The sequence below is a fragment of the Cetorhinus maximus genome, chromosome 22 (assembly GCF_964194155.1).
Source record: "Cetorhinus maximus chromosome 22, sCetMax3.hap1.1, whole genome shotgun sequence".
NCBI lineage: Eukaryota > Metazoa > Chordata > Chondrichthyes > Lamniformes > Cetorhinidae > Cetorhinus > Cetorhinus maximus.
In genome coordinates, this window is record NC_135900.1 from 21608183 (window position 1) to 21633898 (window position 25716).

The following is a 25716-nucleotide window of genomic DNA, read 5'->3' on the forward strand; positions in this document are numbered from 1 at the left end:
TAGCCCCTCAGCTGATGAATCAGTGCTCCTCCATGTTGAATACCACTTGGAAGAAGCAATGAGGGTGGCAATGGCACAGGATGTAGATCCGGTGGGAGACTTCAATATCCATCACCAAGAATGGCTCGGTAGCACCACTGCTGACTTGAGCTGGCCGAGTCTTAAAGGACATAGCTGCTGGACTGGGTCTGCAGATGGTGAGGGAACCAACAAGAGTGAGGAACATACTTGACCCCTCACCAATCTACCTGCCACAGATGCATCTGTCCATGACAGTATTAGTTGGAGTGACCAACATACAGTCCTTGTGAAGACAAAGCTCTGTCTTCACATTGAGGATACCCTCCATCGTATTGTATGGCACTACCACCATACTAAATGGGATAGATTTTAAACAGATCTAGCAACCCAAAACTGGGCATCCATGAGGTGCTGTGGACCATTAGCAGCAGCAGAATTGTACTCAACCACAATCAGTCACCTCATGGCTTAGCATATCTCCCACTCTACCATTACCATCAAGCCAGGGAACCAACCTGGGTTCAATGAAGAGTGCAGAAGGGTATGCCAGGAATACCTAAAAATGGTGAAGCTACCAACACATGACTACTTGCATGCCAAACAGAGGAAGGAGCATGTATTGGACCTAAGCAATCCCACAACTAACGGATCAAATCTAAGCTCTGCAGTCCTGCCACATCCAGTCGTGAATGCTGGTGGGTAATTAAACAACTATCAGAAGGAAGAGGCTCCACAAATATCCTCATCCTCATGTTTGGACCGAAGCTGTAATGAGGTCAGTAGTTGAGTGGCCCTGACGGAACCCAAGCTGAGTGTTAATGAGCAGGTTATTGCTGAGCAAGTGCTGCTTGGTAGCACTAACCATCTCCAACAAGAGAAAATCCAATCATCTCCCCTTAACATTCAATAGAATTACCATCGCTGAATTCCCCACTATCAACATCCTGGGGGTTGCCATTGACAAGAAGCTGAACTGGATCAGCCATGTAAATACTGTGGCTATAAGAGCAGGTCAGAGGCTGGGAATTCTGTGGCAAGTAACTCCCCAATGTCTGTCCACCATCTACAAGGCACATGTCAGGAGTGCGATGACGTATTCTTCACTTTCCTGGATGAGTGCAGCTCCAACAACACTCAAGAAGCGCAACACCATTCAGGACAAAGCAGCCTGCCTGACTGGCACCCCATTTACCACCTTCACCATTCAATCCTTCCACCACCAACGCACTGTGTGTACCATCTACAAGGTGCACTGCAGCGACTCACCAAGGCTCCTTTGACAGGACCTTCCAAACCCACAACCTCTACCATCTAGAAGGACAAGGGCAGCAGAAGAATAGGAACACAACCACATTCAAGTTCTCCTCCAAGTCACATGCCATCCTGACTTGGAAATATATTGCCATTCCTTCACTGTCACTGGGTCAAAATCCTGGAACTCCCTTCCTAACAGCACTATGGGTGCACCTACACCACATGGACGGCAGTGGTTCAAGAAGGCAGCTGACTTCCACCTTCTCAAGGGCCATTAGGGATGGGTAATAAATGCTGGCCCAGCCAGCGAAACCCACATCTCATGAAAGAATTAAAAAAATTACACTTCAAAAAAACACTTTATTGGAAGTAAAGCACTTTACACTATCCTGAAGTCATGAAAGGCATTATATAAATGCAACTCCTCATGATCAACTATTGAAAAATCGCAGTGGAGTTTCAGCCCCCATCGAGACTGGGCTGAGAGGCAGGTGGGAGCTAAGAATAACCCTGCCTGTCAATGTCATGGTTCACTGACTCCATTCTGCTCCAGGCAATTTTTGCAGAGGGTGAGATTGGAGGGATGGCAAGGCTGCCCTTCTGCATGTGGCATTAAGAACCATTTAAAGCCAATTGAAGTAGGATGATTGGCTTCCTCCAGTCAGCTTCCAGGTTCCAGCAGATTTCAGGGGTCAGTTACATGCCTGAAGGTGGCCTCTTGGTGGCAGAATGCTGGTGGGTGGGAAACAGTGCTCCAGCCAGGCCAAGAGGCCCTCCCTACATACCTGGGTGTGAAAGCAGCCACAGGCAATCCTGTCGAGGGGTTCCACCACCACAGTGCTGGCCTGGCTGCAAAAGCCTTTTTCAGTTCAGTTTTTAAGGAGTTGCAGAGTGGGTGCCTCCATTTTGAGGTGCCCTACTTACTGTGCATCACAGCTTGGATTCCCTCCAAGTTGGGGGAAGGCCTCTGGTTGGCTCTGTAGCTTCGAGAGCCCGGCCGCTGTCGATGATTGGCCAGCCCGTCTCCAAGCTAATTAATTAGCTGCCCCTGTGAAAGTTACAATGAGGGTTTGGGATCTGGAAATACCTCTGACCCCTGTTTCGCACCCTCAAAGGTAAAATCCTGCCCTCAGCTTTGGCCCTTTCTCATATAAATGCCAACAGCGGGAAGGGAAACAAAATTGTGCTGCTCTTAGATGTAGTGAGGTACAAACACTGGGGTAAATTTTTGTTTTCACCACATGTTGGGGGCAAAGGATGTCTAATCAGTCAGTCCAAATTGCCCACCTTTATAGAATCTGCCAGGTTTTCACTCTGTTGATTTCAGTGGAATGAAAATGGAACAAGTTCTTTAAAGGCCAAGTGATTCAGTCCAACAGATTACCACCTAATGCTGAGAAGGCTAAAAATTTATTCCACTGCCTTTTGGAAGGAACTTATGATTCTGCTACACATAATCAGCAGGGAAATTCCTCTTTTGAATCAGAAGACAACAAAGTGGAAGAGAAATAAGAGGCGTGGGGTGAACAGCTGTTGCACATCTGAGTACCCATTCAGTGCTTACCATCCACTGGTCAACTAGTGATTAATGAAACCTACCACTTTTACCTGTGAGACTGCTTCTTGATCCAGGTTCAAAAGCCTGTCCTTCTCTGTTGGATAAATCTACGTCAAAAATGAAAATACCATTGAATCTCTGAAGGGTGCAGTCTAAATTCAGACTGCAGTAGAAGGTTAACAATGAAAGAGCAGAAATGCTAACCATAATTTTCCAAGAATATTTTGAATCACTACTGTGCAAGACAGTGATGAATATCACTTGCTGGTCAAAAAGAGAGGAGTGGAATAACAAGAACACCTTGCATTTTTATGGCATCTTTAATGTGGTAAAATGCCTTAGGGTTCTTCACAGGATGTTGTCAAACACAATTTGACACTGAACTACATACTAGGTGATCAAAAGCTTGGTCAAAGAAGTAGGTTTTAAGGACAATCTTAAAGGAGGAGAAGTTAGTAGAGAGGCGGAGAGGTTTAGGGAGGGAATTCAACATCTTAAAGATTTAGGCAGCTGAAGGCATGACTGAGACAGACGAAAAGAGATGAGGCAAAATGAAACAACAGTCTGTTACAGTTTGAGTGATCTTTTTCTGATGCCCAGAAAAAAGGCTATTCTCATAGGCTCTTGCTCCTTATGAACTAAGCAGTACTTTATGCACACTCTATCTGATGTGTAACGTGCCTGAGGTGAACAACAAACCTCTGATTCTGCTAATAAGATCCCCAGAAATTTTATGAAATGTCTCTTACTCTTTTGGTCACTCCAACTGATGATCGAATAACACTGCTCCGGACTCTATGGGCGGAATCGTAACAACTTTAAAAATAATCGCAAGTCACGACCCTTTCCAGGTCCCGATCCTGGTCTTGCTGACAACCTCCTCCCTCAACCCAGTACGATCTCCCCGGAGACAGCCTCTGCATCCGCAGTCAATTAAGGCCCAATCAAAGGGCCTCTAGCCACGAAAAGGGGGCACTGGCAGAGGTGGCCCGCTACCAATGTAGGAGGGCGAGCGTTCCCCATCTTGAGGTGCCCTCAGAAGACATCTCCATCGCTGAAAATGAACTGTGGCCACAGCTGCCAGGCCACCCCTATGCTATGGCTCACTGATCCCTGCAGCTCCAGTGGTGGGGGCAGGAGGCGGCAGGGGTGTCGGCGGGTGGGGGGCATTAGTGCAGGAGGCCTTGCGGGCTCCCTGGCCAGCTGCCCACAAGTCACCACCAGGCACCTGCCAGACTTTGGCCTCAGTAGGGGGGCCCATCTCCCACCAGGAAGACCCCAATGGTGTCCCCAGTGACCCCACAATTGAGCACTTAAAATATGCAAATTGGCTAGCTGCTGCTGCCGGGTGGGTAGCCCTTGCAGCTTCCAGCCTGCCTTTGGAGCAGCCCACCGACCCAATACCCTCCCATCCTACCTACCTCCCAGTCCTACTTTCAAAGCCGCCTCAGAAGGATAAATAAGATTCCACATACCCTATATCTTTGACTAATAGCTACGCATCAGGATATGAAGAATTAAAATTAAATCAAAGCCCGGATATCACTAGGTTAAAGTAAATTAAAATAAAATTTCTCTCGCAACTACTTTTAACTTGCAGCAAATTGATTCATTTCCTGAAACTTTAATAATTGAACAAACAATTATTAGAAGCTATGCCAACATTTATAATATATACTACCTATGTGAAGTTGCCTGACTAAAATGATATCTTTCCGCCAGTTTTGGTACTGTAGCATCTCAACTATCATCGTGACAGGTTTACATAAGCAGTTTCTGAGATAAATGTGGACATTACAGCTTATAATAAGAAGTGTGCACAAATGTAAGATTATTAACACATCATTAGTGGATCTCCCATGGTGCTTCTTACAGTGAATAGGATGCCTTAGAAGAGCCTTACATTAAGACTTATCAGTGTTGATTGTGAACCTAGGTTTTGGCAGTACTAGGATGCGCACTCTGTTGCTGGCAGCATTTTGAGTTTCTTCCAAGGCTCCGAGAGCACTCAGAAGGAGATTCCCACATCTTAGTCAGGCCTGGGAGCTGGAATTATGGGGAAAGGGATCCTTGTAATTAGGAAATAGTGAAAGAGGAAGTCTGGGGAAAATGCTTCTTAGGATCAATGGGACTTGTGGAGCGGGGTGGGCTGAGACAATGGGGGGGATATGGCCATAGTAGGGAGAGCAGGGCTTAAACCCTTGTGGGAAGGATGCAATTGGCCCCTTTTAAACAATCAGGCCTCACTAAAAGTGTTTTCTTGCATGCCAGCCTTCAAATATTTAAGTGCAGTTTTTTTTAAGGACTAATAGATCGAAAATATTGGGCTGCATGTACACGATGTCTTGATTTGCATTCCAGGCTTCTGCTTGAAGTGCACTGGTAGTGACTTCACTGATTTAAACGGTCATTAAATTTAATCACCTCATAAGCTACACAAAGTTCACATATTTCTTACAGGGAAATTGCTGAGGCTCAAAAATGATTCAGGAGATGATTTTTAATTTATTATTTATAATCAAAAATCAATGATTCATGGAAAAAAATCATTTCCTATAAACAACCTGCTTTCCTTCCAGATCCTCTACAAATACCATGATCAGCTGTTCATTGTCCCACTGCTGCCTCTCACATGGTAACAGCTGTTTCTGAAAAGATGTGTCACTTTTGTTTTTCTGTAAGGACTTCATAATAGAACAGTGCAACCTTTTATCTATGTAAATTCATAATTTGGCTGAAATAAAAAAGTTTGAGAATACAATTCCCAGTTTGTTTGGAAGCATTTCGGAAAAAGCAAAGCAGCTTTCAACACCCTTCCCCATTCCCCACCCCCCTCCCCCGCCCCCGTCCACCTCCCCCCCCCCACCTCCACCTCCACCTCCCCACCCCCAACCCCCTGCAAGTTGAGGGGACTCCTGATGATGCACACATTGCATTCTGGAATATTCTGCAAACTGCGCATACTCAGAATGCACCGATGTTCTTGAAAGCTCCCTTCCAACTGGATGCTCATTGAAACCTAGGTTTTTAAGACAGACTTTCAAGTGAAGACATAAGGGAGGTATTGCAATACATAATTCATTAGAAAAACTCAACCACTTTATTATGAAGGAAAGTGTGTAATTTTTGGCAATATTTATTTTCTTAAATCCTGATGTTGGAAGTTAACAACCACAGCTACTGAGAAAAATATGCTAGATTAAAAAAAAACATTGACAAATCTGCTCTACAACACCAACTGGTGTGGAATCACAGTCTGTCATGTTAATGAGAGAGAAAAAAATTATTTAAAAAGTGGCACGATAGAATGTCTCCAGATGTGCACACAATGAATACGGAGAATAAAAAAAACACAGACATTGTTGACATAGGGTTTCTGAATGAAAAGAAGACAGAGCGTACTGGTTATAATAATATATAGATAGAAAAGTTGATCTCATGTGCATGTTGTAAACAGGGAGTGAGCGATTACAAAGTTTAATCTTCAGAGGAAAGGGGATTGGAAAGCAAGGGAAATCATTTGGACCAGGATATCGAGGTGTAATTCAGCCCTAATTTAAAAGTCATACATTTTTATATTGATTATAAATTCCAGTTTCATTCACGATGGAAACTGCCTATGTTAATCTGTCATAAAGTAATTACACTCTTCCACCAGTTGTGGCACTGTAGCGCCTGCACTGGGGGCAGACTAATTATAGTCCAACAAGTTGTGCTATTTACATTATACATGAAGGCATTAAAAATATACCTGGAACAATACACAGAGTTCATGCAGATCTAAGACTTTTAATATATTTATATAAAGGACATTAATTACTTACTCGCTTAACTTAGTTCCTCCTGTTCCATGTGGGACAATGGGCAGCAAGGCCCTGTCACTGGCCCCGCTCCATCACAGCTTCTTTTACTCCAGCCCAGGTGGTGTCCTGCTGTCGGAGGGCTTCCTTAAATCTACATTAGTACATGTATTTAAACATCCCCAAAACAATGAGTTATACTTTAGGCCCACTCCTAAATTGATCATATAATCTAGCCTGATACTTCACTGCAGTACTGAAGGAGTGCTACACTTTTGGAGGTTCTGTCTTTTGATGGGATCTTTAAGTGAAACCACATCTGCCCACTCAGGTCAACATAAAAGACTCCATGGCACTATCTGAAAAAGAACAATGGAGCAATGTCATTGTCAGTAGCTATCCCTCAATCAACATCACTAGAACAGTTTATCTGCTCATTTACTCATTATAAGGTATTTCTATATGGAGATTGTCAATTATGCTTCCCTGCCTTCCATCAGTGACTAAGCTCCAAAAAGTGTTTAATTGAACGTGAAGAACTTTGGGACATCCTGAAGTCATGAAAGGTGCTATTTAATTCCACGTTACTTACTTTTTTTTCTTTCCAATTTAGGCAAATACAGCAGCTATTTACAGCGCTATCCCATTAACAGCAATCAGATGATTGACTAGCTACTAATTTCTTGGTGCCATGGGATCTTAAACATCTACTTGAAAATAAGTAGAGAAGAGCTTTGTTTAAAGGTGTATCCAAAGAACAGCACTTTCAACAATACTTTCCATCATGACCGCCTTGGAGAATAGCTACACCTATGTGAACATATACTTGAGTAAGGCTTGAAATCAGAATCTTCTGACTCAAAGGTGTTATAACTGAATAAACACTGGAATTGTTAGGTTAATAACTAGCTGCTTTTATTTCCAGCCCTTCAAGAAATGTCATCAAGTATATATAAAAGAGGAATACAAGAGACACCTTGGCTTGTAATTGGTGCAATATGCTTACTCCCATCAGGGTCCTTCCAGCAACTAGTCGCAAGTCCATATGTAAGTACCATACATGTCAAAAAGACAAGGGTGCTTCAAACTGATTTACAATGTAATATACATATAATGACTTTACACATGGTACATTCTTTCTTGATGATGAGAGAACAATAGTCAAGGAAGACTGCTATTAGAGCATTATTGTCTAGTTGGCATTCGGTTCATTCCTCATCTACGTTCTCCATATTAACTTCCTTTCTGAGTTAGAACCATAGAACTATAGAAAAGTTATGGTGCAGAAAGAGGCCGTTCAGCTCATCATATCTGTGCTGGCCAAAAACAAGAAAAATAAATTAGCTGCTCATTTTAATCCCACTTTCCAGCACCTGGTCTGTAGCCTTGCATGTTACAGCAGTTCAGATGTAGATCCAGGTACCTTTTAAATGAGTTGAGTGTTTCAACTTCAACCACCAATTTAGGAAGTGAATTCCAGATGTTCATCTTCCTCTGGGTAAAAAAGGTTTTGCTCATGTCCCCTCTAATCCTTCTACAAATCACGTTAAATCTATGCCCCCTGGTAATTGATCCCTCCGCTAGGGGAAACAAGTCTTTCCTGTCTACCCTATCTAGGCCCCTCAATAATCTTGTATACCTCAATTAGGTCACCCCTTAGCCTCCTTTGTTCTAAAGAAAACAACCCTAGCCTATCCAATCTCTCCTAATGGCTAAAATTTCTAAGCCCTGGCAACATTCTTGTAAATCTCCTGTGCACTCTCTCCAGGGCAATTATGTCCTTCCTGTAATGTGGTGACCAGAACTGTACACAAAATTCCAGCTGTGGTCTAACCAGCATTTTATACAGTTCCATCGTTACATCCCTACTTTTGTATTCAATACCTCGCCCAATAATGGAAAGCATTCCATATGCTTTCTTGACCGCCTTGTCCACCTGTCCTGCCACTTTCAAGGATCTGTGGACATGCACTCCAAGGTCTCTCACTTCCTCAATCTCTCTCAATAACTTCCTGTTTGTTGAGTATTCCCTTGCTTTGTTTGCCCTCCCCAAACGCATTACCTCACACTTTTCCTGACTAAATTCCATTTGCCATTTCTCCGCCCACTCAACCAAACTATTGATACAATTCTGAAGTTGACAACCATCCTCTTCACTATCATCTGCATGGCCAATTTTTGAGTCACCTGCAAATTTCCCAATCATGCCTACCAAATTTAAATCTAAATCATTCATATACAACAAACAGCAAGGGCCCCAATGCTGAGCCTTGTGGAACACCACTGGAAACCGTTTTCCATTTGTAAAAACACCCATCGACCATTACCCTTTTTTTCCTGTCACTCAGCCAATTTTGGATCCAACTTGCCATCTTCCCCTGTATCCCATGAAATCTCACTTTCCTGACCAGTCTGCCAAGCGGGACCCGATCAAATGCCTTACTGAAATCCACGTAGACAATATCCACTACACTACCCTCATCAACCCTCCTTGTTACTTCCTCAAAAATTCTATTAAATTAGTAAGACACGATCTTCCCCTGACAAAACCATGCTGACTATCCCTGCTCAATCTGTGACTTTCTAAGTGACAGTTTATTCTGTCTCTCAGAATTGTTTCCAATAATTTGCCTGCAACCGAAGTCAAAATTGAATACAAAAGTAGGGATGTAATGATGGAACTGTATAATTTTCTGGCCTCTCCCTTGCACCCTTCTTAAAGAATGGTACAACGTTTGCAGACCTCCAAACCTCTGGGACTTTGCCTCAGTCTAGTGAGGATTGGAAAATGATCCTCAGAGCATCCATTTTTTCCTCCCTGGCTTCCTTCAACAGCCTGGGATATAATCCATCCAGCCCTGGTGATTTATCCATCTTCAAGGATGCCAGTCTATCCAGTAATTATCGTATCTAATATTTCATACTCCTCCTTTTTAACTAGAATGGCTGCATCATCCCTCTCCTTAGTGAAGACAGAGTCAAAGTACTCATTGAGAATCCTGCCCATATCTTCTGCATCAACACATAAGTTACCATGTACATCTCTGATGGAGCCTACCTTTTCCTTAGATACTCCCTTGCTCTTAATGTGCTGGTAAAACATCTTAGGATTTTCATTGATTTTACCTAACAATATTTTTTTATACCCTCTCTTTGCTTTCCTAATTTCTATTTTTACTTCACCACTGTACTCCTCTAGGATTTTTATGGTATTAAGTCTTTTGTGACTGTCATAAGATTTCTTTTTTCTGCTTTATCTTGGCCTGTATGCTTCTGGATAACCAGGGGGCTCTAGAATTGGCAGGACCGCCCTTTTCCTTTGTGGGGACATGTCTACTCTGTTCGCGTAGAACCTCGCCTTTGAATGCCTCCCACTGATTTGACAGTTTTTCCTTCTAATCGTTGTATCTAGCCCACTTTCGCCAGCTCGCCTCTCAGCTTTGTAAAATTTTTCTTCCCCCAATTTAGAACTCCTACTCTTGTTCTGCCTTTGCCCTTTTCCATAATGATGCTAAATCTAACTATATTATGGTCACTATCTCCAAAATGGTCACCCACTGCTACTTCATCCACTTGCCCAGCTTCATTTCCTAACACTAAATCTGGAATTGCACCCCATCTTGCACTGTCCCACCAACCCCCCTGCCCGCACCCCCCCCACCCCCCACCAGCTAGGGAGGTGCCACCTGGCATTTCATCAGAGGCTAGGGATCTTGTGATGAGTAACTCACCTCCTGACTCCCCAAAGCCTGTCCACCATCTAAAAGGCACAAGTCAGGAGTGTGATGGAATACTCCCCATTTCCCTGGATGAGTGTAGCTCCCACAACACTTAAGAAGCTGGACACCATCCAGGACAAAACAGCCCGGTTGATTTGCACCACATTCATAAACATTCGCTCCCTTCACCACCGATGCACAGTAGCAGCAGTATGTAGCACCTACGAGATGCACTACAGGAATTCACCCAGGCTCCTGAGACAGCACCTTCCAAACCCATCTAGAAGGACAAGGGCAGCAGATAGATGGCAACACCAGCACCTGGAAGTTCCCCTCCAAGTCACTCACCATCCTGACTTGGAAATATATTACTGTTCCTTCACTGTCGCTGGATCAAAACCCTGGAATTCCCTTCCTAACAGCACTGTGGGTGTACCTACATGGACAGCAGCGGTTCAAGGTGGCAGCTCACCACCACCTTCTCATGGGCAATAAGTGCTGGTCCAGCTGGCGAATCACACATCCCGTGAATGACTGAAATCACAATTTGTAAACATAAAGGGCCATCTTACGTCTCCAGAGAAGGACTTGAACCCACAACTTTCTAAATCAGAAGCAAGAACGCTATTGAGCCACATCAATTTTACTGCAAAATCTGAAGTAAGTTGCTTGTTGATCTTCATTGAATTGACTTAATTAAAAATAGTCTTCAGTGGAGGAAACAAGCTGAGAGCTGCTATCTCCCTCGTTCTCTTTTGGAATAAGCGTGTCACCTGGTTCAAGAAGCCAACTCCACCAGAGACCTACCAGTGAACTGAGATTTCATAATAATTGTAAGATCTTCTACCTCTGACCACATCCAAAAGACCAGCTAACCTAAATCGGCCACAACATTTAAAATTTTTGTCTCAAGGATAACCAAAGGACACTTAACCGTATGTTCTTTTACCTTTTTTATTGGACTATAACTCGCCTTTTTTCTGATACCTGTGTGTGTGTGTGTGTGTGTATGTGTCGGGGTAGGGGTAGGCACAGCATGCCTAAAGACTGCATGAGGGCCGAATGCTTCACATCGCATTTTTATTATTTTTCTCAGGTTTAGTGGTTAATGAATTTGATCTTTCTTTGACTCAAGATAACTTGTCTGATCAGCTCCTTATTGCTCACAACTTAAATAGTAAATACATTCTGATTTGGAAAAGGAATATTCTCATAAAAAAGAAACTTAACCCTTTGGTGTGACCAGCTGAGGGGGTTCACCCCTCCTCACCTGCTCATAACATTAGCCCAAGCCTAAATGTTGCCTAAGTCTTGCTGCATATGGACACGGACCTCTGCAGTGAGGAGTTGTGAATGGTACTGAACACTGTGCAATCATCAGCGAATATCCCCTCTTCTGGCCTTATGATGGAGGGAAAGTCATTGAATAAGCTACTGAAGATGGTTGTGCTTAGGACGCTACCCTGAGGAACTCCTGTGGCTATGTCCCGGGGCTGAGATTATTGGTCTCCAACAACCATAACTATCTGTTGTGCAAGGTATGACACCAACCAGTGGAGAGATTTCCCCTGATTCCTATTGGCTGAGATAGGGTCCCCCCAATGCCAGTTTCATGCCCAGACAGCAATTTGCAAAACTATCCCATTATGTCACAGCTGCAAATTATCCAATTCAAAGAAGCTCAACAAGCAACTTACTTCAGATATTGCAGTAAAATTGTTGTGGCTCAGTAGCGTTCTTGCTTCTGATTTAGAAAGTTGTGGGTTCAAGTCCTTCTCTGGAGACATAAGGTGGCCCTTTATATTTACAAATTGTGATTTCAGGTTTACCTCTTAAATTGTGTCTTCTAGTATTTTTACATGTAATACATAGATATTTTTTATATATATTTATACTGCATATTATGTATGCATTATATTCCACTGTTGTATATAGAAAGTGGATCTAAAATAGTCAGTGTGATTCATAAAACCCGCAACATATATGTACCTCACCCAAGTGGCTAAGCCACTTAAGAGTAGACAGCGTTTCAGTTGGCTATTTAACCGGTCAAGCCTAATCCTATTCCCATCCAATATCTGAGTACACACGGTCTCCAACTCTTGGTGACCAGGAGAAGAAATCATGGCCCATTTCCTCCCTTTAGTCTTCACTTCAACAAGGGCCACTGACACCAAATGCAGTGCGCTAGCTTCTGTCAGGTCAGCTGACTTCCCACAGATCAGGATTTCTAGCTGGTATCTTCTGGTCTTCCTGCTCCACAGGACTACCTTTGCCTACTTGGCCATTGAAGGAGATCAGAAAGCTGAAACGCACAGCGTAACAGTTGGGTTAAAAGAGAAGCAGCAGGGATCAGAAACTCTGAGAATCCTGAAAGAGATAGCAAACTGAATAAAATATGAATCAGATGACTATCAAATGAACCAATCGTACAGCACTTCAACAAGAGAAGCCATACAAAATGTACACAAATAAAAAGCAATACCTCAAAAACTACATACAATTCAATAAGAGAGAAGGCAGACATGCAACAGAAGATACAAAAAGAGAGGTGAAAATTTTAAACTGCAGCAACATAAGTCAAAAAGTAAAGAAATTTGAAAGAGCAACACTGCCAAGTGTACAACTTGTATCGATGTAGCACTCATCTTCTTAAAGGATGCCTTTCAGCACTTTACGGGAAGTAGAGGGCAACACTGAGACGGGAACAAGCCTGTTTGAGCAATTCCGATTGAGAGAGGGCTCCCTCCAGTGGCTATGGTTTGTTCTAATTATGAATGGTTACTTTCGCATTTTGTGCAGAAAGGTAAGAGAGATTGCTGTTCTGTCCTGGTGTGTCTGAGCTCTTTTTGTTTGTGAAAGCCCTGTGGAAAAAAAAAAGAGGGCTAATTTTAACCCGATGTGAGCAGGATGAGCAGCGAGTTAAAATTGTTTTGTGGTTTGCCTCGTGGCCTCTTCTGGGAAGTTTTCCCTTGACTCATTAGTAACTCAGGTCTGACTCAAGCAGGTTACTTCAAGACTACTTTATTTACATTGGGTGGAATTTTCTGCGCTGGAGACTAAGTCCGGTGGTGGGCGGGATAAGCGACTTTCCCGCTGATTTGCAGGTCGGGTTCTCACACCTGATCTTCCACTTGAAACCTCATTAATTAGGCATAGACAAGCTGCTCGCTGAATCACATGACGGGGTAGGCACTGATTTGTCTGCCCGCCATCACCACATGGGGTCGAAGTTCTGAGCACCATAGTGCCAACCAACCACTCATGATACTCTTAGCAGCCCAGCTGCGTGGTCAGAAATTCTGGAGTTAGCTCCAAGGAAGAATGTGCCAAGGTGCCCTGGCGCCCTGGTGGCTTTAATTAGAGGTGTCCACCAGCACCGGGAGGTTCTTTATCCCAGGGATGGATCCAGGAGGTCGACCAACCTCACCTCACTGGCTTAGGAGGCAGTCGCGAAGGAGATCTTCTCTGCGGGCGACCACCAGAGAAATACCATCCAGTGCAGGAAGAGGATGAATGACCTCATCTGCACCGCTGGGGTAAGGCAACTCCAAACTCACACTCTTAAAATGGCATTATGCACTCAAAGTGCCACACAACTCAGGGATCTCACACAATATTAGATATCAGCATTGAAAGCCTATTCACCAACATCTCATCTGTCACCTTTCACAAACTCCATCCTCAACCCTTACTGGGAGAGGGCTCAGCACACACACAGCAGGCATGTATGCTCCCAATCTCTGCTCCATCTCTTGTCATCACATTCCATCCCTTTGTCTTCAGGCAGACCACGCTTACCCACAGCAAGAGGGAGAGATCCCAGATTGGAGGAGAGATGGCTAAGATCCAGGAGCCCTCCAAATTCGAGGAGGATGCCATGGAGTTGCCAGGCGAGGACAGTAACCGCTCCTATGGGAAAGATGAGATCTTTAGGCTCCCAGCAAGCCAGTACTGATGAGTCCTCCATCACATTCACAGTCAGTGACACGCAATGTTATATTCAGCCTGTTCATAAACTAAATCTATCTTTTATCTCTTACAGGCAGCAGCAGGCTCAGACAGACCAGCACAGCCAACATAAGCCCCCAGGCCACCTTGGAAGAGGATGATGAGGATCCATTTCAAGATGACCCTCCACTGCATTCATCAACACCCTGCACCAGTGCAGAGACTCACACCTGAGTGGGTCACACACTAGATTAGGCTTGTGGTCACATTCTGGGTAACACCTCCGCAGTGATCAGAGGCAGTGACAGCTCAGGTCTCTGGCACTGGGAGGGCTGCTGGAGATCAGCCAACCACTGAGCCCAAGTCAGATGATGAGCCCCTGGAAGAGGCCATCGATAACATGCTGAAAATACAAAGACAGGAGCAGAACATCAGGCAGAGTTGCAAGAGGCAGTTAACAGACCAGAGCATTCTGTTTGATGTTGTGGCTCCAACATACTAGTGCCTTGAGGTCGCTGTGAGAAGGGTTGCAGACGCATTGGAGACTTTGGTCCAGCAGACCCTGCCAGATTTGCGCTCGGACCTGCACTCCATCGTTATAGGCACTGGTGGATCCATCAGTGGTTAGACGAGAGGGGGGCTGGGCACCTCGACCTCACTCCCGGTGCTCCCTCTCCTCAAGGAGTCAGGCAGGGTCCCTCGGGCACCCGTAGGGTGGAGGACCATCAGCTGGACACCCCAGGGCCAGCCACCTAGGTGACCCCAGACTGTCCAGCTGATCCCAATCCCCTCTGCCTGTGACCCCATCACCTCCAGCTCCACAGGCCGAGGAGGGTGCACCTGCCTCACAACAGGAGACCCAAAGCAGGCCAGGACCCTCCAAGCCTGTGCCCTCCAGAGGATGCCCGTCAATGTCATCACAGACAAGAGAGTGTCACAGTCAGCAGGCTGCCACCACCTCTATTGCTGATGTCATGGATGCACCTGGAGGTAGCAATAGATTTAGAAAAATTAAGAAATGTTGACCTTGCTACAGGGGCATGGGTGTTCACTCACTGTACATATCATGCATCTTTGTAAATACATTTGCTGCTCATGACAATGGTCTCATCATTTGAATGTGTTGTGCATATGCCTCTATGGCCTCTTATTGCGAGGGTGAACCAACCTCCTACTCTGGTTATGGCTGCCTTTGTGTGTCAGATTCATATGATTTTTAGTAGGCTCATGTTAGTTACTCGCCCCTTGAGTAATGTCCGGGAGATATGTGCAGCTCTTTCCTGAAAGTGTCTGCACTTTGAGTGTGCAAACTTTATTCCTCACAAGATACCATGGAGTTATGTGTGCTCATGTGCATTGGAGGGTTACCAGTAACAGTGTCTCATGAACAATGAGCTGTCATAATTGCTTGTGTCAAAGCACAAGACCTGCAGCCACGATGGTATCTCCAGCCATGTGTACATCTCTTATCACCGCAAGAAGTGTCTCAGTCAGGAGGCCACACTGTATCAGTAGACGCAAGGTTTGCACTGGAGAGCTGCCTTCCACTTCCCAGAGTGGCTGCATGCAGCTTCGGCTGCTGGCCTTTCCAAAGAGTAGGGCCTAGTGATACATGAGGGTTGCAGGTCCAAGGCCGTACACAGACCTTGCTCTCGATGTCACTGCTTGCAAAGGCATTTCTGGGCACTGGCATGGCACTAAGAGACAGGAGGTATGCGCTTGGTTCCCCTTGCTTGCACCTTACTCCTGCTGGAGCCTTGTGGCTATCAGTGTGTCATGGGCAAGGCTTCCACATTGTGCCACTTTGAGGGCATCATCGCGTGGAAGGTAGCCCCCGTCGGCATCCAGGTTCCTGCCCTTTCAGATCCTCATCGTCTGAGGAGTTCTCAGCCTCCTCCATGTCTCCCTCTGGCAAGTGATCTCCCCTTTGAAGCACCAGCTAGTGCAGGGCGCGACAGACTACAATGATGCAGGACACCCTCTGTGGAGGGTGCTGCAAGGCCCCACCTGAGCGGTCCAAACATCGGAAGCACATCTTCAGGATGCCAATGGGCTGCTCATCGATGGATCTTGTCGCAGAGTGCACCGTGTTGTATCTGTCCTCTGAGGCACTTTAAGGACGATGCACGAGTGTCACAGGCCATCTTTTCTGTGGGTACCCCTTATCACCCAGCAACCCAGTACGCACTGCGGCCCTTCGAATATCTGAGGCACCTGGGCGTGACTCAGGATGTATGAGTCATGGGAACTCCCAGGGTAGCTGGCACAAACGCTCATGATGCGCTTCTGATGATCGGACACCTGCAAAATGTTGAGGGAGTGGAACCCTTTCCTGTTAAGGAAGATCAGGGGCTGCTACCATGAAGCTCTTAAAGTGACATGTGTCACTTTATGTGCAACTTATGTCACTCTTAATGTGTACAATCAATTGCACCCTGCACTCTAGGGAAGTCTGAGATAGCTGTGAATCCAAGAAATCTAGCAGCCTGGTGAGCATCATCCATTGTGAACTTCACATAATGATGAGCCTTACAGTAAAGGTCATCCATCACCTCCTTGATACATTTACATGTTGAGGACTGAGAGATGCCACTTAGGTCCCCTGTGGATCCCTGGAACGAATAGCTTGCAAAAAAATTGAGTATGGTGGTGACCTTCAGGGGCACTGGCAGAGAATGACCTCCCAGTCCATGCGGCATTAGATCCTCCCACAGAATGTGGCAGATATGAGCCACCACATCTCTTGACAAGCGTAGACATGCACTGCAGTGCCTTTCGCTCATCGCCAAATAGGAAAGACATCTTCGGTAGACTCTTAGTCATGCCAATCACCTCCATGGTATGTGTCCGACCTCCTCAATCTATGATTTTTATTGGGGCTTCCCTGGACCAAGGACCTCAGGCCAGGGCTCCACTTAAAGCTGAGCAGGGAGGCGCCGGGCCTTTCTTCTCCTCCTCAATCGGAACACTGCCATCAAGAACGCAGCATTGAGCGCGGCCTCCATCCTGCATACCTCCTACTTCCTGTGTACAGAGAGATCCAGCTGATCAACGAGAAATGACCAACTATGTTAGACCGCCCACTCACAACCAGAAAGCCATTGTCATGCCCTTGTGATCTGTCTGCGCTATTCGCCTTTCCCTGTTCCAGCCTTGTAGCTGAGGCGCTACCTCACAGATCTAGATGCCTTAGAAAACATTCCAGCAGCTACACATGTCAATCCCATTGAGGTTGGAAAGGCCTGAGGACAGCAATGTTATGTTCACCCTCGTTGAAGGCACTCACATGATGCCTGATTTGATAAGGCTAAACTTTTGGAATGAATGGATGATTTTTGGCCTGGGATTCATGTCCAATTCGACAATATACTTTCCAGGGTTTCAGTGACCACCTTGCAGATATCCAGCAGCTGCGCTCCATTAATCGTTGGCTGCATCTTCCCTTCGCGCACTCCTCTCTTTAAACGCTCACATTGATCACCTTAAATGTGACCCCAATGACTCTTGCAGTCTCACATTAAAGCGCAAATTGTGTCAGTGGTCCCAAATCTGCATTCTCAATAAAGTGTTTGTGAGTTCTATCAGGTGAGACTTCGTCTCCATGTTGCCAATCTAGAAGTATGAGGGTGCCCCCTGCAAGGGCCCCTGAGTCCAGCTGTGGACTCCAGCCCCTTCTGTGGAGAGTTTTTTCTAGCTTCAATTTTAAACTGCATCATTACTTTGGGTCTCAAGATGGCGGTGCTGCATTTCTACTTCAAGACCAGCTTTGACCCTCCCCCTATTGCCGTTTGTGTCCCCGCCAATCATCCTACGATGTGCAGGGGGACCTCTCTCTGGTTATTCTGCAGCTTCCCCCAGTAACCCTGGATCCCATGGTTATTGTTGTGGATATTACTGCCCCCCTGAACCCATCATTGTTGATGTCCCTATGTCCCATGTGGACCTCACCCCTCCTCATCTTGAGGTTGTGAGCATGGTGATATACATAGATGACCCCAGCCACTCCCCCCAGGAAAACTTTGAGTACGCCTCCTCTTTATTACATTTTACCCTGACCATCCCAGCTGCAGTCGGTTACCAAGCCAGACACCCCCAACACCACCAAGTGTGAGAGAATGACCACACCCTGCACACCAAGCTGCGCCTGATCCCCAATGAGCACACTGGCCTTGCCCCTCCCTGGAGTGGGACCATGACCTGTGTGCCATGCATTGCCCAGTAGCATAGCCCGCAAAGCCCCAGGACTGCCTTTAATCTCTCACCCTGACTGTGTGGTACACAGAGCCCCAGGACTGCCTTTAACCTGTCACTCCAACCTTTTGGCCTCAGTCCCTGGACTATGACTCTCTGTCACCGAGCTCCACGGTTCCTTCAGGACTGACCACCACACCATCACCCTCCCACCCTCCATGAGTCTCTGTGCAACCCGTCCCTCTTGTACCACAATAACCAGCCCCCTTTCATGACCTAGAGTCCACGTTCATCCACTCCCATTCCTGCCAATTGAATCCAACTCACCCCCACTTCTGTGTTTGCGTTCTAGTTTTCCATGTTGGTCTCCAGCATTCCCACCCCCAATGTTTCCCGGGACCAGAAAATTCCACCCAGTATTTGCACATTATAAGTATATGCACTATGTACATGATGAGCTACTGGGTAAGCATATCTCTCTTGTGTACAGACTGTTCCATCTGCTCTACAGGGTCTCTAGCTGCTAGACACTAGCACATGACTGCTGATGTGACTGTTACATCATGATACACATACTATCTCATTACCATAACTATTAACCCATTGTGCTACAAAAACTGTGGCAACATAGTACTCACAAAAAAAAATAGAATGATTTACAGCCACCTTGTCCACTCCATTCTTGTGTCCAGTGCCTAGTTCACAAAGAAAATCTGGCACCATTTCTAAAGCCCCTTTCACAACTGTCAAGCATCCCAAAGTACTTTGCAGCTAATTAAGTGTTTTTAGGAACATAGGAACAGGAGAAGGTCATTCAGCCCATCGAGCCTGCTCCGCCATTCAATACGATCATGGCTGATCCTGCCACTTCAATACCTTTTACCCACATTATCCCCATAACTCTTTACGTTATTGCTGATCCAAAATCTATCAATCTCTACCTTAAACATACTCAATGATTGGGCTTCCAGGGCCCTCTGGGGTAGAGAATTCCAAAGATTTACAACCCTCTGAGTAAATAAATTTCCCCTCCCCTCACCTCACCCCTCACCTAAGTCACCCCTTATTTTGAAATTGTGTCCCCTGGCTTTGGACCCTCCCAAGCAGGGGAAACATCTTATCTGGATCTACCCTGTCTAGCCCTTTAAGTATTTTGTAGGTTTCAATAAGATAATGAAACTCTAGAGAATGCAGATCCAGTTTCCCTAATCTCTCTTCATAAGACAGTCCTGCCATCCCGGGAATAAGTCTGGTGAACCTTTGTTGCACTCTCTCTATGGCAATAATATCCTTTCTGAGGTAAGGGGACTAAAGCTGCACACAGTACACCAGGGGCAGACTAACTAAGCTTCTACACAATTGAAGCAAGACTTCACTACTCCTGTACTCAAATCCTGTTGCGATAAAGGCCAACATTCCATTAGCCTTCCTAATTGCACTTGCATGTTAGCTTTCAGTGACTTATGGACAAGGACACCCAAGTTCTTTTGTACACCTACACTTTCTAACCTCTCACCATTTAGGAAATACTCTGCACTTCTGTTCCTTCTGCCAAAGTGGATAACCTCACATTTTTCCACATTATATTCCATCTGCCATGTTCTTGCCCACTCACTGGGCAGAATTTTGCTGTCGGCGAGCAGGGGGCGGGGCCCGCTCGCCAATGCGTAAAATGACGCGGGATGATGTCAGGTGGAACCCCCGATGTCATCCCGCCCCATTTAAATATTCAGGGAGGTGGAGGCACTATCTCCATAAAAACCTCTTTCAACACTCTGGGATACAGAATATCAGGTCCCAGGGACTTATCAGCTTTCAGTCCCATTAATTTCTCCAGTACAACGTTCTTACTTATACTCATTTCCTTCAACTCCTCATTCTCCCTAGTTCCTTGGGTCTCTAAATCTGGGAGATTTCCTGTATCTTCCTCAGTGAAAACAGATACAAAGTAATTGTTTAGCTTCTCTGCCATTTCTCTATTCCCCATTATGAATTCCCCTGACTCTGCCTGTAATAGACCCACATTTGACTTAGCCAAACACTTCCTTTTTACATATCTATAGAAACTTTTATAGTCCGTTTTTATGTTCTTTTGCTTGATTACATTCATATTTTATTCTCCCTTTCTTTACCTGTTTCTTGGTCTTCCTTTGCTATATTCTAAAAACCTCCCAATCCTCAGGTATTTCTGGCAACTTCATAAGCCTTTTCTTTTAATATTATTCAATCCTTAACTTCCTTTGTGAGCCACAGTTGACTGACTTCTTTTGGGTTTTTGCACCTTCAAGGAATGTATAGGTGCTGTAAGCTATGCAATAATTCTTTGAAGACTATCCATTGCCAATGCACAGTCATACCTTTTAATGTATTTTCCCAATCCACCTCAGCCAACTTGTCCCTCATGCCCTCATACTTTCCTTTATTCAACTTTAACACCCTTGCTTCAGAGTGAACTACCTCCCTTTTGAGGTGTAGTCAGTGTTGTAACGTAGGAAAAGCTGTGTCCAATTTGAACACAGTAAGCTCCCACAATTAGCAATGTGATAATGATCAGACAATTTTGTTTTGTAATGATGTTGACTTCAAGCTCAATTCTCTGGAACTCATGGTCTTGAAACTCAGAAGTGAGAGCCTAACCACTGAGCCACAACTGAGCGGAGCAGAACCAGGAGAAGGCTGAGAAGATGAGTTAATTTTTAAAAAAATATTTCCTTGGTGGGCCAAGAAGAGCAAAAGTGTACCCCCTGGACTCACAAGGGAACCTTGGACTTCTCCTACCTCAGGCTTTCCCCTTCTTCAGACTTTCAAGAAACTATCATATTTTTCCCAATATTATTGTGGGACATTTTAAAACAGGCTTATGTTTGTGTGTATGGTTCTGTGTGTGCAGCTAATTTAATTAAGCTAGACATGATTAGACTGCAAGGTTTAAATTATCAAGGAAGTGAGGTGTAAAACAGGTATTTAAAAATGGCGATGAGTAAGCTAAGGTCTCAGCAAATACAATGTGAATGGAATTTGCATTTTTAGATAAGAACATAAGAATATAAGATAAGAACTAGGAGCAGGAGTAAGCAATTCAGCCCCTCGAACCTGCCCCACCATTCATTATGATCATGGCTGATCTCATTTCAGCCTCAACTCCAATTTCCCGTCCACTCCCCATAACCTTTCAACCCATTACTAATTAAAAATCTGTCTATCTCCTCCTTAAATTTATTCAGCGTCCCGGTATCCACTGCACTCTGAGGTAGTGAATTCCACAGATTCACGACCCTTTGAGAAAAGTAATTCCTCCTCATCTCTGATTTAAATCTACCACCCCTTAGCCTAAAACTATGGCCTCTCATTCTAGAATGCCCCACAAGGGGAAACATCCGCTCCACGTCTACTTTGTCTATCCCCTTTAGCATCTTATATATCTCAATTAGATCTCCTCTCATCCTTCTAAACTCAAGCGAGTATAGGCCTAAACTGCTCAATCTCTCCTCATAAGACAAGCTCCGCATCTCTGGAATCAATCTAGTGAACCTCTTCTGAACCGCCTCCAGTGCAACTACATCCTTCCTCAAGAAAGGGGACCAAAACTGTGCAGAGTACTCCAGGTGCAGTCTCACCAATGCCTTATACAGTTGCAACAACACTTCCATATTTTTGTACTCTATTCCTTTAGCAATAAATGCCAAAATTCCATTTGCTTTCCTTATTACCTGTTGTACCTGCGTACTAGCTTTCAGCGATTCGTGCACCAAGACACCCAGATCCCTCTGCACTGAAGCATTCTGAAGTTTCTCTCCATTTAAATAATAAGTCGCTTTTTTATTCTTCTGACCAAAATGGATAACTTCACACTTATCCACGTTAAACTCCATCTGCCAAATTTTGGCCCATTCACCTAACTTGTAAATTTCTTATTTCTTCCTTGCAACTTACTTTCCCACCTATTTTGGTGTCATCTGCAAATTTAGTTATCGTGCCTTCTACCCCTGAATCCAAGTCATTAATATAGATTGTAAATAGTTGGGGCTCAAGGACCGGACCCTGTGGCACCCCACTAGTTACAGCTTGCCATCCAGAAAAAGATCCATTTATCCCGACTCTCTGCTTTTTGTTGGTTAGCCAATCCTCTACCCAAGCTAATATATTACCCCTAACTCCGTGTGATCTTATCTTGTGTATTAATCTTTTGTGCGCCACCTTATCAAAGGCCTTCTGGAAGTCCAGATATACTACATCTACAGGATACCCATTATCCACTTTGCTTGTCACATCTTCAAAGAACTCTAGCAAATTAATCAAACGCAATTTACTCTTCATAAAACCATGCTGACTCTGATGGATTGCATTTTGACTTTCCTAGTGTCCCATTACTATTTCCTTAATAGTGGAATCCTGGATTCCAACAATTTCCCAATGACGGATGTTAAACTAACTGGTCTATAGTTTCCTACCTTCTGCCTCCCCGCCCCCCCCCCCCCCCCCCCCCCCACTTTTTGAATAAGATAATTGGAGAAGTATTTGATTTTCAAAGGGACATGGAAAATGTTTACCACTGGCAAGATAAATAAGGCAAAGTGATTGCGTTGATTTTTCCCAAAAAGTGCTGACCATAATGATAACATGAAAGATTTTTATGTTCTGGGAAAAGTAACTTCTAAAGGCAAGTTGAAACATTGGGATTTACAGATTAAAAAGGGAGAAATATATTTTAAGAAGGATGAAAGGCTGTCTGAGGTGCGGTTGTGTGAGATCTTGAAAGTTGGCTATGTAAAACAGAGTTGGGGAAAACGCCTCCAGCAACCCTGAAGAAGTTTGCTGTTCTATTAATCAAAGTTGTGTTAAAAGCCTTTAGAAATCCAATGGGTGTTTGTGGTAATATTGCTGGATGACTTCATAAATTTGGAATCTATTTGGACTGTTGCCTTAAAGGGGATGTGTAGTTGGGAGTCTGGTTAAATAGAAACTTTGGGGACTGTTATAACTGTGTTACTGTAATCTTGGCGTGTGTTTAAATTTTTTCTTGTTTTGTTAATAATGTTTTAACATAATCTTTAAAATCTCTAAAGGTGGTAGTGGACTCATCATTTCTGACTCCAGTGCGCAAGCCTTCTCGCGATAAATACAAAGTGCAAAATCATTGAGATAGCATGGCCAAGTTCCCCTTATGGGTTTGGTCAGCCTGGCAAACACCACCTGCCATATCATAACAAAATTGGGGGCTCTCGCAGGATTTTTAAAATTCCTTGATTGGCTTGGAGTTGGTGAAACTTAATGCTATGAGTATGAGAAGAACATTGAACTCAGGAGTTGCAGTTGAGGGATTTTAAAGTGGTTAGATGGCAACTATGGCTTTAACAATTGCTAAGACTTTTCTGGGAGTAGAAGATGTAGCCCTGATTCATTTACAAAAAATAACTAAGGCTAAGTTAACAGACTTGGTGGATAAGTTGCAGTTAAGATTAACCACAGGGACAAAGAAAGCAGACATAGTTGAGATAATAGCACAGCGTTTGAAATTGGAAGGGATACCTGGAACTGATGAGTCACAGTTGGAGGTAGTGAGGCTTCAATTACAAATGAAAAAGCTTGAACTTCAATAAGCAATGGAAATGAAAAAAACTTGAATTAGTAGAAAAGGGAAAGAAAAAAGAGACAGCATTTCAAGGAGAAATAAAAATGAGAAAATTTGACCTTCAGAGGGAGAAGTTAGCAAAGAAGGAACGAGAAAAGTAAAGGGAAAGAGAATATCAGCTTAAAAGGGTGGAACTTAAAAATGAGACTTCAGACGCTGAGTCTCGGGCTGAGAAGATGAGTTAATTTAAAAAAAATATTTCCTTGTGGGCCAAGAAGAGCAAAAGTGCACCCCCTGGACTCACAAGGAAACCTTGGGCTTCTCCTACCTCAGGCTTTCCCCTTCTTCAGACAGCCCTGTGCTGACAGTGAGGTTGGCGGTGCTGGGAGTGATATGTCCTGTTTCACAGGCCACTGCCATGCACAAATGATCTCCCCTTGCTTCCATAGGCACATCCGATGGTGTCCATTTCCCAGGGCCTCCAATCAAGCGCGAAGAAACTTCTGAAGAGGAACCTGTAATCTGAAGTCCCATCACAGCGCTCACCCACACCCTCCACCAGCGCAGAGACACACACCTCGGTGGGGCCTAGCTTTAGAATAGCCTCGGGATCACAATCTGATGAGCTCATCGCACTGTCTGATCCACAGAAGGTGGTGGCAGGGACTTCCCAGGTGTCTGGCACTCGGAGCACTGCTGGAGGACAGAAATTTGCTGAGTCTGAGTCAGATGACGAGCTACTGGAGTTGGTCATGTCACAGTTGCTGGGGTTGCAAAGGCAAACTCGGGAACATCAGGAAGGGATGTCTGCCTTGGCCCAGGACTTCGCCCCTGCACTGCTGCGCAGGCTCAACTCCATCGCTGATGCCATAGTTGGCCTCCAACAGTGTGTACGCGAGAGGGATGCAGGGCAGCTCGATCTCACTCAAGCTACCCCTTCTCCTCAAAGAATCAGCCTGGGGCCCTCGGGCACCCATAGGAAGGAGGGTCAGCAGGTGCACACCCCGGGGCTGTCCATCCAGGTAACTCCGTGAGTGTCCAGCCCATCCAAATCTCCTCTTCCTGTGACCTCAGCAGCTCCAGCTTCACAGGCCAAGGAGGGTGCCACTGCCACACAGCAGGACCTCGAAAGCAGGCCGGGGCTCTCCAAGTCTCGGCCCTCCAGAGGGCGCCCGCCAAAGTCATCACAGACAGGGCATCGCAGTCAGCAGGCTCCACTTCCGCTATGGATGCCTGGGGAGCAACAAGATGTAGTGGCAGAGTTAGGAAGGTTAAGAACAATTAGTTGCACAGCCTGGGCACAGGTGTTAACACACTGTTCACTATTGTCGATAAGCTCCCAAGAATGTCTCCCTGCCTATGGCTCCTTGTTCTGATGAGCAGTGTCTGTGTCACTCAGATGTGAAACCTTTCTGCACAAGATAAAGGCAGGTGTCTCAGTCCAGGGCCTCTTCCCTGTGCTTTGTGCAGCTTTCAGGCCAAAGTGATAGTCTGGCCTCACGATCACTGGAAACATTACAGATGCCTGCACCTCGACGGTGCTGGTCATTGCTGCCAGAGTGTAGTGGGCAGGCGCCACAGAGTTCCATCATTCTCTCTGTGTGCTCTCAGCACTTTTAAGGTGGGGCTGCCCCCCATCTCTTCAGCATC